Source organism: Ranitomeya imitator, chromosome 2 (assembly GCF_032444005.1).
Source record: "Ranitomeya imitator isolate aRanImi1 chromosome 2, aRanImi1.pri, whole genome shotgun sequence".
Taxonomy (NCBI): domain Eukaryota; kingdom Metazoa; phylum Chordata; class Amphibia; order Anura; family Dendrobatidae; genus Ranitomeya; species Ranitomeya imitator.
In genome coordinates, this window is record NC_091283.1 from 535,000,598 (window position 1) to 535,017,881 (window position 17,284).

The window sequence follows — 17,284 nt, forward strand, 5'->3', positions numbered from 1 at the left end:
GAAGGGTTATGGTCAGGAAGATAATTCCTGGGTCTTTGCCTCTGATGTCCATGCTGCCGATCTTGTTCGTGCCTTTCATATGGCTCGTCCTGGTCGGCCTGGGGGCTCTGGTGAGGGTTCGGTGACCCCTCCTCAAGGGGGGGGGGGTACTGTTGTGAATTCTGTGATCAAGCTCCCTCCTGTGGTCACGAGTGGTACTGAGGCTTCTGAGTTTCCTTCCTCAGGTGATGAGGTTAAGTCGTTAGGTGCTGCTCTATTTAACTCCACCTAGTGCTTTGATCCTGGCCTCCAGTCAATGTTCTAGTATTGGTCTTGCTTCCTCCTGGATCGTTCCTGTGGACTGTCTGCTCAGCATAAGCTAAGTTCTGCTTGTGTCCTTTTGTTGCTATATTTTCTGTCCAGCTTGCTTTTTTGGTTCTGCTTGCTTGCTGGAAGCTCTGAGACGCAGAGGGAGCACCTCCGTACCGTGTCGGTGCGGAGGGTCTTTTTGCCCCTCTGCGTGGTTGTTTGTAGGTTTTTGTGTTGACCGCAAAGCTATCTTTCCTATCCTCGGTCTATTCAGTAAGTCGGGCCTCACTTTGCTAAATCTATTTCATCTCTGTGTTTGTATTTTCATCTTAACTCACATTCATTATATGTGGGGGGCTGCCTTTTCCTTTGGGGAATTTCTCTGAGGCAAGGTAGGCTTATTTTTCTATCTTCAGGACTAGCTAGTTTGTCAGGCTGTGCCGAGTTGCATAGGGAGCGTTAGGCGCAATCCACGGCTACCTCTAGTGTGGTTTGATAGGTTTAGGGATTGCGGTCAGCAGAGTTTCCATGTCTCAGAGCTCGTCCTATGTTTTGTGGTTTTTGTCAGGTCACTTGTGTGCTCTGAACTTCAAGGTCCATTGTGGTTCTGAATTACCTATTCATAACAGGAGTCGCTGGAGCAGGGAGCACCACAGCCTGACAAGCAGCAGCAGCAGATTCAGCCCAGTGAAGAGCCTCGAATTATATCCCAGCGGCGATCTAGAGGCAGTAGTCGCGCTGGTGGATGCAAGGATACCCAAAAATCGAGGCAGAGCAAGTCCTCAAGCCGTCAAACTTTGCCGGCTAGGAAGGACCCCCCACTGATTACGGTACCAATCACTGCACGTTTGGGTAAGTGATCTACGTGAAAGTTCACTTAGTGATTTCCTGTTCCTCCTTATATTCCCTCTCTCCTTGTTAGGGGAGAAAATGTTCCGCCAAAGCCAAACATAGGGAGTGCGCCAAATGTGGGGAACCACTCCCAGGTGGCCATGACAGAAAGCTATGTAAACCCTGCACAGAACGCTTAATTGAGGAGGACGCCCCTGACCTTACTTCCACTCTAAGGGATATGGTTAGACAGGAAGTTAAAGGTTCTATTAAATCCATGTCCCAGAAAACAGATGTCAGGAGAAGCAAACATATTAGGTCAACAATTTCGGATTTGGGGTCGGACTCGGGTGAACTGAGCTCTGATTCCTTTCCTTCATCCTCTTCATCTATAGAGACCGAATCCGGTCACTCCTGCTTGCCGCTAGACAGAGTAAACCATCTTGTTAAAGCGGTAGACAACACAATGGGGTTGAGGAGACCCAGACAGAATGCTCCATGCAGGACATTAAGTTTAAAGGCCTAGATCGAAAATCCAGAAGGTCTTTTCCAGTGGTGGATAAGATAAATACATTGATTACAAAGGAGTGGAAAAAACCCGAAAGGAAACGTTCGCTTCCACCGGCATTTAAGAGGAGATATCTATTCGAGGAGGAAGCTTCGTCCTCATGGGACAAGGCTCCGAAACTGGACGCAACAGTGGCCAAGGCGTGTAAAAGAACCTCCCTTCCGTTTGAAGATCTAGGAAATCTAAGAGATCCACTAGATAGGAAGGCCGACGTTTTCCTGAAAGGGGCTTGGGAAACATCAGCAGGATCCCTAAGACCAGCGATTGCAGCCACTTGCACAGCACGGTCACTGATAGTGTGGCTTGACCGCTTAGAGGATCAGCTAAAAAATAAGGCTCCTAGGAATGAGATCCTATCGTCCCTACCTATGATTCAGGAGGCTGCAGCTTTTCTGTCAGATGCGTCGGCAGATTCTGTTAAATTAGCCGCCAGATCTTCAGCCCTTTCTAACGCAGCCCGTAGAGCTCTATGGATTAAATGTTGGCCAGGAGATTTGCAAGCCAGATCAAAACTGTGTAGCATTCCATGTGAAGGGGCACATTTATTTGGACCGGTTCTTGATGAACTATTAGAGAAGGCGAGCGATAATAAGAAACAGTTCCCTTACCTAGGAAGACCCTCTTATAGACGGGATTATAATAAAGGATGGTTTAGCCGCAGAAGGTCGAATAGAGAAAGACCCAGATATGATAATAATAGAAGGAAAGATAGAGGATATATGTTTAATACCTCTCGGGACTATAAAAAACCTCAATGACTGCCGGACCAGGTAGGGGGTAGGCTTTCAGCCTTCTATCCTGCCTGATTACAAATTTCCAAAAGTCCATGGATTCTCAGTGTTATTGATACTGGCCTAAAGTTTGAGTTCCAACGGATTCCTCATGATAAAATTACTTTAACACCCATCCGTTCTTCTGCAGAACAATTGGCACTAGAGTCGTAAGTTCAGGAACTTCCAAAAAAAGGGATTCTGATTAATGTGCCCGTGGTACAAAGAAGTAAAGGGTTCTACTCCCCTCTCTTTCTGGTCAAAAAACCTGACGGATCTTTTCGTACCATTATTAATTTGAAAGGCCTGAATAAATTTTTGCTGGTCCCGTCTTTTGAAATGGAATCTGTAAAGACGGCAATAAAACTTCTCTTTAACAATTGCTTCATGGTTGTCCTAGATCAGAAAGACTCCTATTATCACGTCCCGATACACATAGATTACCAACAGTTCCTTAGGGTGGCGGTTTCACTAAACGGCTCGGTACAGCACTTACAATATCGTGCACTACCCTTCGGAGTCGCGGTTGCACCCCGGGTCTTTACTAAAGTCATTGTAGAAGTTATGGCACACCTTCACGAACAGGACATATTAATAGTTCCCTACCTAGATGACTTATTGATTGTGGGACATTCAGAGTCACATTGCAAAAACCAATTGGAGAAAGTGACATCAGTGTTGCACAAATTGGGGTGGATTATTAATTTGAAAAAATCTTGTTTACAGCCTTTAAAAGTTCAGGAGTTTCTGGGTCTTACCATAGACTCCAGTCGGCAGGAGTGTCGTCTGCCGGATTCAAAAGTAGATACTCTCCAGTGACTAGCGACCAGAATGATTAATAATCCATCAGTCTCTGTGAGAGGGGCGATGTCACTGTTGGGTTCACTCACATCGTGTATTCCGGCGGTTCTCTGGGCTTAATATCATACCAGAATACTACAGTGGGACGTTTTACAGAATTCCCGTCGCCTGAAAGCTCATCTAGACAGTAAATTTTCATTGTCCGTTGATTCTATTCAATCACTACATTGGTGGACACACGTACCAAATTTACATAGGGGGGTTCCCTGGACAAATCATATAACTCGGATAATAACTACAGATGCTAGCCCCAGGGGATGGGGAGCACACTTGGAAAGTAGTTGGGTCCAGGGACTATGGTCTCAGTCCGAACAGAGTTTGTCATCCAATCTAAAGGAGTTATTAGCGGTAGAACGCGCTTTAAGTAGTTTTCTTATACCCCTACAGGGTCGGCACGTCAGACTTTTCTCCGACAACCAGATGGCCAAAAAATCATTTACTATCACTCACGGCTCTTCACCTAAAAGGAAAGTGCAATATCATGGCCGACTATCTAAGCCGCAACCAACTCAGGGAGATTGGACACTAAACTCATCCATCTTCAACCAGATCATACAGTTGCGGGGATGTCCAGACATAGATCTGTTTGCCAACCGACAAAACAGAAAACTACATCAATTCTGCTCCCTAAACCCCAGAGACAATCCGTATGCAGTAGACGCTCTTCTAATCCCATGGCACTTCAATCTCGCCTATGTTTTTCCCCCTCTGAACTTAATCCCAATAGTTCTGAGGAAAATAGTTCTGTGGCATCGCAGTTGTGAGGCTCGCTCATCACTAGTTGTGAGGCCTCCAAGAGGATATACATGGTGACTCAATCTTTTTTGGCTGCAACTACTCTTAGCCCTAAAATTTCATAATATTTTCATTTTAACCCTTTAACAACCAGAGGTATTTTTGTTTCTGCATTTTCATTTTTTGCTATCCTTCTTCCCAGAGCCATACCTTTTTTCATTTTGTGGTCAAAATGGCCATGTGAGGGCTTATTTTTGTGGGATGAGTTGTACTTTTGAACGACACCACTGGTTTTAAGGCTGCCGTCACACTAGCACTATTTGGTCAGTATTTTACATCAGTATTTGTAAGCCAAAACCAGGAGTGGAACAATCAGAGGAAAAGTATAATAGAAACATATGCACCACTTCTGTATTTATCACCCACTCCTGGTTTTGGCTTACAAATACTGATGTAAAATACTGACCAATTACTGTTAGTGTGATGGCAGCCTAATATATCATGTACTGGAAAATGGGAAAAAAAAAATCCATGTGCGGTGTAATTGCAAAAAAAGTGCAATCCCACAGTTTTTTTTTTAAAACCATGTTTACTAAGTGCTAAAACTGACCTGCCATTATGATTCTCCAGGTCAATGCGAGTTCAAAGACACCAAACACGTCCTAGGTTCTTTTTTTATTTAAGTGGTGAAAAAAAATTCCAAAGTTTGTTAAAAAAAAAATGTTTTCTGATCTCGGGTTGGGTGAGGACATTTTTATTGATACCATTTTGATGCAAAAACAATCTATTGATCGCCCGTTATTGCATTTTAATGTAATGTTGCGGCGACCAAAAAAAAGTAATTCTGGCGTTTTGACTTTTTTTTTTTCTAGTTACGCCGTATAACGATCGGGTTAATTTTTTTTTTATATTGATAGATCGGGCGATTCTAAACTCGCCGATACCAAATATATGTGTATGTTTGATTTTTTTTATTTTTTTTATTTTATTTTGAATGGGGCAAAAGGGTGGTCATTTGAACTTTTATATTTTTTAAATATTTTTAGAAACATATTTTTTTTACTTTTTGCATGCTTCAATAGTCTCCATGGGAGTCTAGAAGCTGCACTTGTTCGATCGGCTCTGCTACACACAGGTGATGATCAGATCGCCTGTATGCAGCAGAAATGCTCACTTGCTGTGAGTGCCGACCATCGAGTGGCACTCACAGCAGTCTGCATATGACAACCATAGATGTCTGCTGGAGACCTCTGGTTATTATGCAAACCCATCGGTGACCCACGATCACGTGACGGGTCACCGATTGGGCGGGATTTCCAGAACGCTTGCTGGAAGCGCGAGTTAAATGCTGCTTTCAGAGATTAACAGCGGCATTTAACTAGTTAACAACTGCGGGTGGATCAAGATTCCACCCACAGCTGTTGCAGGGACATGTCAGCTGTATATATCAGCTGACAAGTGCGCGGAAAGGTGCGGGCTACAGCGTTGAGGGGGAGTCCGACATCAGCGTACTTTTACTACCAATGTCAGAAAGGGGTTAATCATTAGCTTCTTAGAAACAACTGTTTGTTAAAGGGAACCTGTCACCCCCAAAATCGAGGGTGAGCTAAGCCCACCAGCATCAGGGGCTTATCTACAGCATTCTGTAATGCTGTAGATAAGCCCCTGATGTATCCTAAAAGATAAGAAAAAGAGGTTAGATTATACTCACCCAGGGGCGGTCCCGGTCTGGTCCGTCGGGCCTCTCTGACCTTTCCCGGCACCTGCGCACTGCAGTACTTTGCTCTGCCCTCAACAGGGCAGACAAAGTACGCCTGCGCCGGAGCCGCAGCGTGAAGACCAGAAGAGGACGTCATCGTTAGAAGATGGGAGACCCCGGACCGGACCGCGATGCCCACCGGATCGGACCGCCTGCCCAGGTGAGTATACTCTAACCTCTTTTTCTCATCTTGTAGGCTATGTGCACACGTATATTGGTCCACTGCGGATTTTTCCGCAGCGGATTTGATAAATCTGCAGGGCAAAAACAATGCGTTTTTGCTGCAGATTTATCGCGGATTTACCGCGTTTTTTCTGCGGATTTCACTGCGATTTTACAACTGCGGTTTTCTATAGGAGCAGTTGTAAAACCGCTGCGGAATCCGCAGAAAGAAGTGACATGCTGCGGAATGTAAACCGCTGTGTTTCCGCGCGTTTTTTTCCGCAGCATGCGCACAGCGTTTTTGGTTTCCCATAGGTTTACATTGTAATGTAAACGCATGGGAAACTGCTGCGGACCTGCAGCTGTGGAAAAGCTACGGATCCACAGTGTTTTCCGCATCGTGTGCACATACCCTTAGGCTATGTGCACACGTAGGAAAAGAGGTGCAGAATTTTCTGCACAAAATCCGCATCTCCTGGCAGAATCCGCAGTGTTTTTATGCAGAATTGATGCGGATTTTGTGCGGTTTTTGCCACTGCGGAATTTTAACATGGAGGGGTGCAGAAACGCTGCAGATCCGCACAAAAGAAGTGACATGCACTTCTTTGAAATCCGCAGCAATTCCGCACTGATTTTTGTGCACCATCTGCACAGTTTTTTTTTCCATTGAATAACATTATACTGTACATCACAATGCGGATCCGCAGCAAGTCCGCATCGTGTGAACGTAGCCTTAGGATACATTGGGTGCTTATCTACAGCATTACAGAATGCTGTAGATAAGCCCCTGATGCTGGTGGGCTTAGCTCACCCTCGATTTTGGGGGTGACAGGTTCCCTTTAAGCAAAAAATACTTTATAGAGTGTGAGAGTGCGGACCACCTACTGGCAACTATTGTTAAAGCATGGACAGGAATAGCCTTTATAAGTAGACTGGTCACAACAGATGGAAGGGTGGTTATGGACACTGATGAGGTTATTAATCTTCTCCATTCTTATTATTTGAGCGTGTACACATCTAAGACTAATGCTTTGGAGGGAGATATTGCCCCTTATCTAAATGGAATTGCTCGTCCTAGACTGGAGCTACAAAGGAGGCTTTGGATCAGCCCCCGGACTTGTAGGAAGTAGATGATGCATTACAAATATTGTAAAATGAGAAAGCACCTGGTGCCAATGGTCTCCCAGGAGAATTTCATAAACTAAATAAAGAGGTACTATTGTCAAATCTCTTAGTTGTGTTTAAAGGGAACCTGTCACCCCGAAAATCGCGGGTGAGGTAATCCCACCGGCATCAGGGGCTTATCTGCAGCATTCTGTAATGCTGTAGATAAGCCCCCGATGTTACCTGAAAAAGGAGAAAAAGACGTTAGATTATACTCACCCAGGGGCGGTCCCGCTGCTGGTCAGGTCGGATGGGCGTCTCCGGTCCGCTCCGGCGCCTCCTATCTTCTTTCCATGACGTCCTCTTCTGATCTTCAGCCACGGCTCCGGCGCAGGCGTACTTTGCTCTGCCCTCTTGAGGGCAGAGGATAGTACTGCAGTGCGCAGGCGCCGGAAAGGTCAGAGGCCCGGCGCCTGCGCACTGCAGTACTTTGTCTGCCCTCAACAGGGCAGAGCAAAGTACGCCTGCGCCGGAGCCGTGGCTGAAGATCAGAAGAGGACGTCATGGAAAGAAGATAGGAGGCGCCGGAGCGGACCGGAGACGCCCATCCGACCTGACCAGCAGCGGGACCGCCCCTGGGTGAGTATAATCTAACGTCTTTTTCTCCTTTTTCAGGTAACATCGGGGGCTTATCTACAGCATTACAGAATGCTGCAGATAAGCCCCTGATGCCGGTGGGATTACCTCACCCGCGATTTTCGGGGTGACAGGTTCCCTTTAAGGAGGCACTAGAAAGGGGCTCCTACCAGATTCTGTGAATGAAGCCATAATAGTTTTCATACTAAAACCCAGGAAAGATATGTAAAAACCGGACTCATAGGCCAATCTCTCTACTCCCAGTGGATATTAAACTACTAGCTTATGTTTTAGCCAATAGATTGATTAAAGTTATTCGAGAAGTAGTACATGAGGATCAATCTGGATTTATGCATCTGCCGCTATAAATCTGAGACGTCTGTTCCTCGTCCTCCAAATTAGCTTAAAGGTAGATGGCACAAGCGTGGTTATGTCCTTAGATGCGGCCAAAGCATTTCACAGCGTAGAATGGAGTTATCTGTGGGCAGTTTTGAAAAAGATGGGCTTTGGGCCTTACTACATTTCTTTAACCCAACTGTTATACCGCTCCCCAGTTGCTAAAGTTTGAGTGAATGGCCAGCTCTCTGTGACTTTTAAATTACAGATGGGCACTAGACAGGGATGTCCGTTGTCGCCCTTTCTCTTTGCCCTGGCCACTGAACTCTTGACGTGTCGCCTAAGAGGGTCAAGAGATTTTACTGGGTTTAAATGTGGAGAAATAGGAGCGAGTGAGTCTCTATGCAGATGATATGCTGCTTTTTGTAGATAACAATGTAACATCCTCGATCAGTCCAATAATGTCAGTCATAACAGACTTCGGAACGTTGTGAGGTTTATCAGTTAATTGGAATAAATCTGTCCTGATGCCAGTAGATCCTCTGCCCCAGTCTCCAATAATGAAACAAACTCGGTTACAAATTGTAGACAAGTTTAAATACTTGGGAATAAGTGTCAGTACCAAGCCTAAGGAATATGGAGCAGTAAATGTACACCCTTGGTTAGATAACGTTAGAACTAAGGTGAATGCATGGTCCAAACTCCCGCCATCAGTTATAGGTAGATTAAATCTAATCAAGATGATTCTCATGCCACAATTGTTATATGTGCTACATAGCGCTCCTTGTTGGCTTCCTTCTCCCATGTGTTGTAAAGTGCAAACCGTGGTCAGAGAATGAATATGGTGTAAACAGCATGCTCGAATAAAACTACAAAATCTCCGACATAATAAGGGTGAGGGTGGGCTGGCCATTCCTGATCCATGGCTGTATCTTATTGCATCCCAATTACAACACCTCCATGGATGGGGAAGGAGAGCGGACATGGGCAGCTTGGGTGCTCCCATATTACAGAATATGAAATGGGCCTCACCCCTGTGTCTTCTGGAGTCTGGGATCTCTCCCAGAGGGAATCTTCTTACTCCAACATTGGCGTTAGTGTAGAAAGTGTGGGACAGGAAAGAAACTTATGGCTATAAGGGTTCACCAAATACACACCGCTGTAGCGTAATCTCAATTTGGGTGAAATATCAACATTTAAAAGTTTTCCTGGCGTATGGGTGAAGTACCATAGGATAGACTCTGAATCCAGTATGTCCCTGTAGGTATCACTGGAGATAGTATTTCCCTTGCGGAGCAGATTCTTTCTGTATGGTAGTCAGAGCCAAGTTCTTTGCCTTCACACATGCCCGTGCTTGTCCTCTTTTGTTTGCTTTGCAGTGAATGAGTTTGTCCTTTTCATAGGTAATGAAAAATAAACTGCAAAACTAGCAAACTGTGCCAGTAAGACTGTCAGTGTGCTACCAGAAGATACAAGGGATTTTCCCTCTATAACAAGTGATGGCAGATTGCAATGGTAGCTGGAGTTTGATCACAATTTTCAGAATGAAATGATTTGCACTGGCGTGGAGTGATAATTTACTACTGCTTTGTGCATACGGCTATGCGGGACTATGGTTACAGATAAGCTGTATAGTCCAATACTGTAAGCCATGTTTCCCTTGGGAAGCACAGCAAGGTTAATTGGACGGCGCGTCACAGCACAGATGGACACTGACCAAAAACGTATAGCAAAAGCAAGCCAGGAGTTTAAGGCAAAGAAGTGGAATTTTCTGCAATGGCCGAGTCAGTCCCCAGATCTCAGCCCCATTGAGCATTCATTTCACATGTTTAAGACAAAACGTAAGCCAGAAATGCGGGGACTTTGTAGAAAAAGGGTTGTAATTCCTAAACGTTTCACAGGATATTTTTGTTCAACCCCTTTAATTAAACCTGAAAGTCTACACTTCTAATGTGTCTCAGTGCTTTCATTTTAAATAAAAAAATAGTAACACCGAGAGGCCAAATCACAAATATCCAGCCACTGTCCAAATACTTTTGGATCTAACTGTAATCGCTCCTAAGGCACTCTTGCATGCCATTCAATGGGGGGCGTAATATTGATAATTATGACTCTACATAACCCGTTTGGAGAATTGGAGAGGGTTTGAGAATTTCCCCCAATGTGACTGGGTGATTCTAGTGATAGAAATAATTGTGTGACAAATTCAATTCCAAATCTCTGCACGTGGTAACAGCTCTTGTTTTCCACTAGGTGGCGCAGCAGTCCTTGCTTTATCAGCCACTTTGGCTGTTGAGGATACTGGTATTTAGAAAGGATGAGTGAAAAATCTTCAAGTCACATGAAGAATAGTGAAGGCCGAGTGCAAAATGTACTACCCAAGGAGCATACTTCAGTAGGAAGACGCTCCGCCGCGTTATGCTAGAGAACATATTACTGTATAAGCTGTAACACAATGATACCGCTGCTCCTAGTATGTGACTTATTGGAGCGGGATATGTGCCAGGATTGTATGCTGAAACGTATGGGAGCTGAAGACGTTTACGAGGGACTTGAACTGTGAATGCCAGACCACCATTGACAGGCCCATTATTAAGATCAGTGGGGGTCCCAACATTCTGACCTTGAACAATGTACAGTGTCCCAGAGACTCGCAGGCTTCATGAAGAGTAGATCTTTATCCAAGATTATTAGTGGTTCAGTGATGTTAGTAGGGAGCCGCCTTTGTCCCTGGACGATAGCGTGTGTGTACCCATGACGTGTAGGTAGCAGGGAGGAACACCAGCCAGCCTTCTTCCCACCCGAGGTAAGTAACGGGGCATGTGGACTGGTGCCACTGTAATGGGAACCCTGTGTCTGGCACTATATGGGGGCTTTATTTCCAGCTGTTGACACTTTGACTGGCAGTACTGCGGTTACCACCGTTATGTGTTTTTTGGGAATGAGCACAATTAACTAGAGGACTTCTATAGTCAGCGAAAAGCATTAAGGCTGTTATGAGTTTGTTTCTTGAGTATTAGGGATGCTGAATGCATCCATAGGGCGCCATTTTAATAGATGCCAAATAGTCATTTATCATTATTGAATTTTTATCTACAGCACCCGATACACCAGGAGAGATCCTATTTTTAGCAAATCAGCCATCAGAATTTGGTAAGCATCTGTCATGCTCATTTCTGTTATAAAATGGCACTGGTGGTTTGAGAAAAGGTCTAGTTTGGCTTTTTCAAACATCCCAAATCTCCTGCGTATGGTCAGCAGGTCAGCTACTTAAAGGGAATCTGTTAGCAGTAGGTTTTTGTTATGTAATTTGAGAGCAACATGATGTAGGGGTTGAGAATTTGATTCCAGTGATATGTCACTTACTAGGCTCAGGCTGTAGTTTCAATAAAATCAGTGTTTTATCAGCAGCAGATTATCACTACAGAGCTTGGTGTCTTGTGCCTCATAGTCAACTGCTGTTACCCCACCCCAACCACTGATTAGCAGCTTTCTGTCAATATACAGTGTACACAGCAGCCAATCAGTGGTGTGGGCGGGGTTATACAGGCTCCGCATTTAAAGAACTGGTAGATCTGCAGCAGAGAAAACAGTGATTCTATCACTTTACCCAGTAAACTAAGTGACACATCACCGGAATCAGGGTATCTGTCCCTACATCATACTTCTCACTGATAGGGTAGCAAAAACTTGGTGACAGATTTCCTTTAAGCTAATTTATGTGGATAATGAGCAGTGGCATAACTTGAAGGTCTTGGGCCCAAATGCAAGAGATCCAACGGGGCACCCAATTATTGCAAGACTTTAATAGTATTGGTCTTCTTATGTAGGCAAAAGGGACTTTTAGGGCCCCCTAGGCTCCAGGGCCTGGGTGCGATTGCAACCCCTGCACCTATTGTAGTTACACCCCTGCGTACTGTGGTCATGTGCCAGGGTGGTTGGGAGCATGTCTGTGTATTGTGCACATATAGCCGTAGTTCCTGGGTTAGGGTGGTTTCACATTTGCGTTTTTGTTTTGTTTTTTGCGGTAAAAAACGCAAAAAACTGCATGCGTTTTTCCCCCCTATATTTAACATTAAAAACGCATGCGTTTTTTTGTATGCGTTTTGACGCGTTTTTGCAACACATGCGTTTTATTTCTGCATGCGTTGTGTTGCAGAAATGCAACATGTAGTACTTTTAGTGGTGTTTTTTTGCCGCAAAAAAAGCATGCTTTTTTTGCGGCAAAAAATGCATTGCTGTCTATGTAAACGCATGCGTTTTTAACCACATGCGTTTGCATGCGTTAAAAACGCATGCGTTTAAAAAAAAAAAAACACACTGATAAACCACCCCACACCATAAAATTGATAAAGGGATCCTACCCCTACCCCTACCCCTAATCCCTTTAAGGGGTTAGGATCCCTTTAGGGGTAGGGTTAGGGTTAGGATCCCTTTAGGGTTAGGGTTAGGATCCCTTTAGGGTTAGGGTTAGGATCCCTAACCCCACCCCAACCCTAACCCTAGCTCTTTCTGTTTATAGTGGGTTTTTTACTTTATTTTGATGATTGGCAGCTGTCATACATTTATCTGCATGCGTTTAAAAAATGCAAACGCATGAAAAAACGCATGTAAACGTGTCAAAACGCCGCGTTTTTTTCACCACATGCAAAAACGCATGCATGAAAAAACCGCAGCGTTTGCACGCGTTTACATGCGTTTTTTCACCATGCATTTTTTTAAAAAAACGCATGCGTTTTGAAACGCAAGTGTGAAACCAGCCTTAGATAGTGGTGCCGCTGTACATTGTGCCTCCTGGAAATGTAGAAATACTTGTCCGTCTGTGATGAGCGATTGCTGAATGCGCCGCTGACCATGTGAAGCTGGCGGCTCCATGTATGAACACGTTTGGCCCTGCAGAGCCGATGTCACGCTTCCAGCCTCCAGATATCCCATCAATCTGCTCCCCGCCATTAGCTTTTATCTGATTGTCCAGAGTCCTGATTTCCTAACCCCACACAGCGCTGCCATGGAGATGTTGTGTTGTGTTTACCAGTCTGGTACATTTCATAAAGCGCACACAGGAACGTAATATCACTTATTAGTATCGGTCCCAGCTCCCCAAATACTCTCCCCCCTCTCGTGTCCTCTGTACACCCCCAAATTCAGCACGAGGATGACCTGTTCTTATATGACACCGTAAAATGTACTCACCAATTTAACCCTTTTGTCTTTAGGGGCAGGGGCTGTTTTCATGCTGAGCAGACACCCATCAGTTGCAGGTAAGTACCCCTATTAGAAGAAGCAAGACTTACACAGATTTATGGAGTACACACGGTTCCGATTGTTTTCGCTGACAGCACACCCTGGAGGGACATGACGACGCAAACGCAGGAGTCCTTCTGCTTATACTAACTTGGCATTACCTGAAGTAATCATGTCATATGCACTCAGATCCTGCTCAGCCTGTGGTGGGCTTGTGATATTATTTATCAGCTGATCTGATAAGCAGGCCTGCAGTGTGAGCATGGGGAGAAAAGCAGCAGATAGATAACAAAGGTGACTCCCATTAGGCATTGCTCCTTCGGAGTCATTGATGATGACGCTATTGTTATATAACAGCGAAAAGGTAGCCACATAGAGAACACAGCACTCTATGGCAAGTAATACATGTACACAGCAACCTACATATAGCTTTAAAGACCAGTACTGCTTTCACAATTTTATAAAGAAACTGTTTAATAGCAATTTCTTAAAGTGATTCTGTGATGACTTAATGGGATTATCATGGTTAAAAAAAAAAACAAAAGTGGCTGCTTTGTTTCAGAAATAGTACCAGCCATGACCATGATGCTCATAGTGCTGTGATTTCGAGGGGGTTCTTGCGCCCATGTTCTAGGGGTAGAAACCCAAAAGAAAAATGGACACTAAGAGCTAAAATATAACAATTTTATTATGACAATTTATTAGAGAACCATATAACTAGAGTACAAAAAATAGATAAAAACCAAGTAATGGGATGCAATGAAACAGGATAAAAAGAGGCGACACTAGTACCACACACGGGACAAATGACACATATATGGAGCAAAAAGATCATCAAAGGAACTATTCCAAAATCATGGACAGTTACACTGATACAAAAAAGTGCACAAAATCATACATAGATCACTAAGATTGATGTGTATTGCGTAATGCACATAATGAGATCATATTAGTGTTTATAAGAGTAAGATATGGAACAAATAATAAGTGCTCACAAATAAAGTGCCAATGCAGGGAGATACCCAATATGCAAGATGATATACAGTAAAGTGCCTAGTGCAAGAGATTGTATGTTTAAATGCTATCCATAAAGTACATAATATGGGCCAAATATATATAATGTGGCATACACTATACTAAGGCTGGAGGTAAGAGTCAAGCATAAGGGGAAAAGTCCCATACAATAAGGTAGATAAAGCCTATAGTCTGCCTACATACTACTAATGAAAGGGTACACATACAGAGTACCAACCTGCTGCCGTGTGCGGTAAGGGGAGCCCCGACGCGCGTTTCGCATGTGCTGCTTCCTCGGTGCATTGGCACTTTATTTGTGAGCACTTATTATTTGTTCCATATCTTACTCTTATAAACACTAATATGATCTCATTATGTGCATTACGCAATACACATCAATCTTAGTGATCTATGTATGATTTTGTGCACTTTTTTGTATCAGTGTAACTGTCCATGATTTTGGAATAGTTCCTTTGATGATCTTTTTGCTCCATATATGTGTCATTTGTCCCGTGTGTGGTACTAGTGTCGCCTCTTTTTATCCAGTTTCATTGCATCCCATTACTTGGTTTTTATCTATTTTTTGTACTCTAGTTATATGGTTCTCTAATAAATTGTCATAATAAAATTGTTATATTTTAGCTCTTAGTGTCCATTTTTCTTTTGGGTTTCTATCTGATATATTGTGGCGGAGCTTTTACCTCCGATGCCCTTTCTGTAGGTTTATTGACCATGTTCTAGGGGTGCCTCTTTTCAGCGTCACCCACCAATCATGTTCGGATCTTGTAAAATTAGCATATTCTACCCCATTAAAAAAGAATATGCACCGTGCTCCAAACATAAAGACCAGAACCACCAAAACAGGGAATGATTTTAAAATGTATATATATATATATTATTTAGAGGCAATAGAAAGGCAATTAAAATATACAAAAATAAAATATAAATATGTAGTATATAATGTGTATGTGCACGTATCAAGATGTACACAAGAGCATATTATCAATTCAATTCCATATATAAAGAAATGCAGTCATTGCGTACGGCAGGTATAATTATATTATATTATATATATTTATTATACCCCAAAGGACAAAAAAAGAATCACGCAAGACTATATATTGCACATACCAATCGGAAGGGGGATAATGTTAAAAAATCTGTATCATAAAGTGTATGCAAAGTGCATGAAATGTGCAAATAGGCCCTGTAATATTAAGCAAGGTGCAAAAGGAATCAAATGACCAGTACAAAGTGCATAGAAGGAAAAGTGCTATATTGGAGTGCTATATGCAGATGTTTTCAGAAGTCCCTTACTTATAAAAATGGGGGAATATACCTTTCCCTGACGAAGGAACAGAAGTTCCGAAATGCGCGTCGGGGTGCACAACATCAAGAGCTTGGTGATTTTTAGGTATATTCCCCCATTTTTGCCTTTCTATTGTCTCTAAATAAAAAATATATATACATTTTAAAATCATTCCCTGTTTTGGTGGTTCTGGTATTGTTTATGCTTGGAGCACGGTCCATATCCTTTTTAGTGGTCTCCACTATATCTTCTGCACATATGGTGTCTCTAGGGTATTTCACTACAATTTGAGTATATATGGTTTAAAAGAATTTGAAATTTTAGATTATGCAAATTGCCTCTTCTGAGAAAAAAAGGACTTAAACTCTATAGCGCCACCTGTTGGAAGTAGCGATCCTACAAGTTACAATTAACCCTTTAACGAGTCGTGCAATATGACTTAGGATAAAAGCCAAATTAGTATCTCAATTCGCAGACACGGTGCTTCGGGCTGTTGGCCCTCGTCAGTGCGAAGCACGAGAACTAATTTGGCTAGGTGAGAGGCTCTGGACTGGGGTCTAAGGGGTATCGTTTCTCCTTATGGAGAGTGACATACCTTGGGTATCACTTGTGTGTTTAATTATTCCCATTAAAAAAAGCAATTCTGGACCATCCTAGAACTCTCCATTGTGTTTTTCATCTTTTTTTTTTATCCCTGCAAATATATGAATAAAGAATTCTAAGAAAGGAAAGTTCAGGAATGTCATTTTGTAGGAAATGTATTGGTGAAGGGGGTCTCATAGAACAGCTCTTTATAGAGGACTTACCACTAGTGTCCAGTATGTGTCCTTACTTTATCCCACAGCTCCCCTGAGTATTTTGCTCTTCGTATTTATTAAACCTGTCATAAGGTTCCAGAAATAAGTCTATTTAGTGCTACTTTTTTATGGTTTTACAAAGGAGGTGTTGATCTCAGGGTAATTATGCAGAGCAGCCTAAAGGCAAGCCCCCAGAAAATCCCGTGAACCACACCCTCTCGGTAAAGTACATAAAAATTGTATGTATATATATCTGTGTATGTCTATGTGCATGCATGTACGGTATATGTGTATGTATGTGTGTACAGTATGTGTATATAAGTGTATTATGTACAGTATGTGTGTATGTACAGTATGTGTTTGAATGTATGGTATATGTATGTACGGTGTTTGTGTGTGTGTGTGTGTATGTATGTATGGTATATGTGTGTATATGTATGGTATATGTGTGATCCATTGGATCATGGATAACTTGCTGATCACTGGGGATTCGACCACTGGGCCCCCCAGTGATTCTGAGAACAGGGGTCTGCAGTCTCATCCTGGATGGAGCAGAGTTGTGTATGCGCAGCCTCTACTCTCTCCATTATCTATAGAGCTGCTGAGCGCTGTGCTCGGCTATTTCCATAGAAAATTAATAGAGCAAATACCAGATGATACAGATACCAGACATATAATGTAATACAATATACACATGGTCGGACTCTGCCGGTTATACCATAGCCACGAGGAGGCGCTCTACACACTTGCTGTCATGTGCCAACTAGCGTGTCAGCCACATCTGCCGATACTAGTTGTTAACTGACTGCTAATGGAATATATACGGTATATAGTTTATGTATATCACATACAGTATATATCTCCATCTCA

General features: G+C 43.2%; 1 protein-coding gene across 1 annotated transcript in view; it reads left to right on the forward strand.

The window, feature by feature from the left end:
• Window positions 1-17,284, forward strand: part of LOC138664870 (uncharacterized) — a 58,744-nt gene that overhangs the window by 14,477 nt on the left and 26,983 nt on the right. Inside the window, exons 3-4 of the mRNA XM_069751880.1 lie at window positions 11,150-11,203; window positions 13,267-13,311. The gene's annotated coding sequence lies outside the window, so the exon portion shown is untranslated. The remainder of the gene's footprint in view (window positions 1-11,149; window positions 11,204-13,266; window positions 13,312-17,284) is intronic.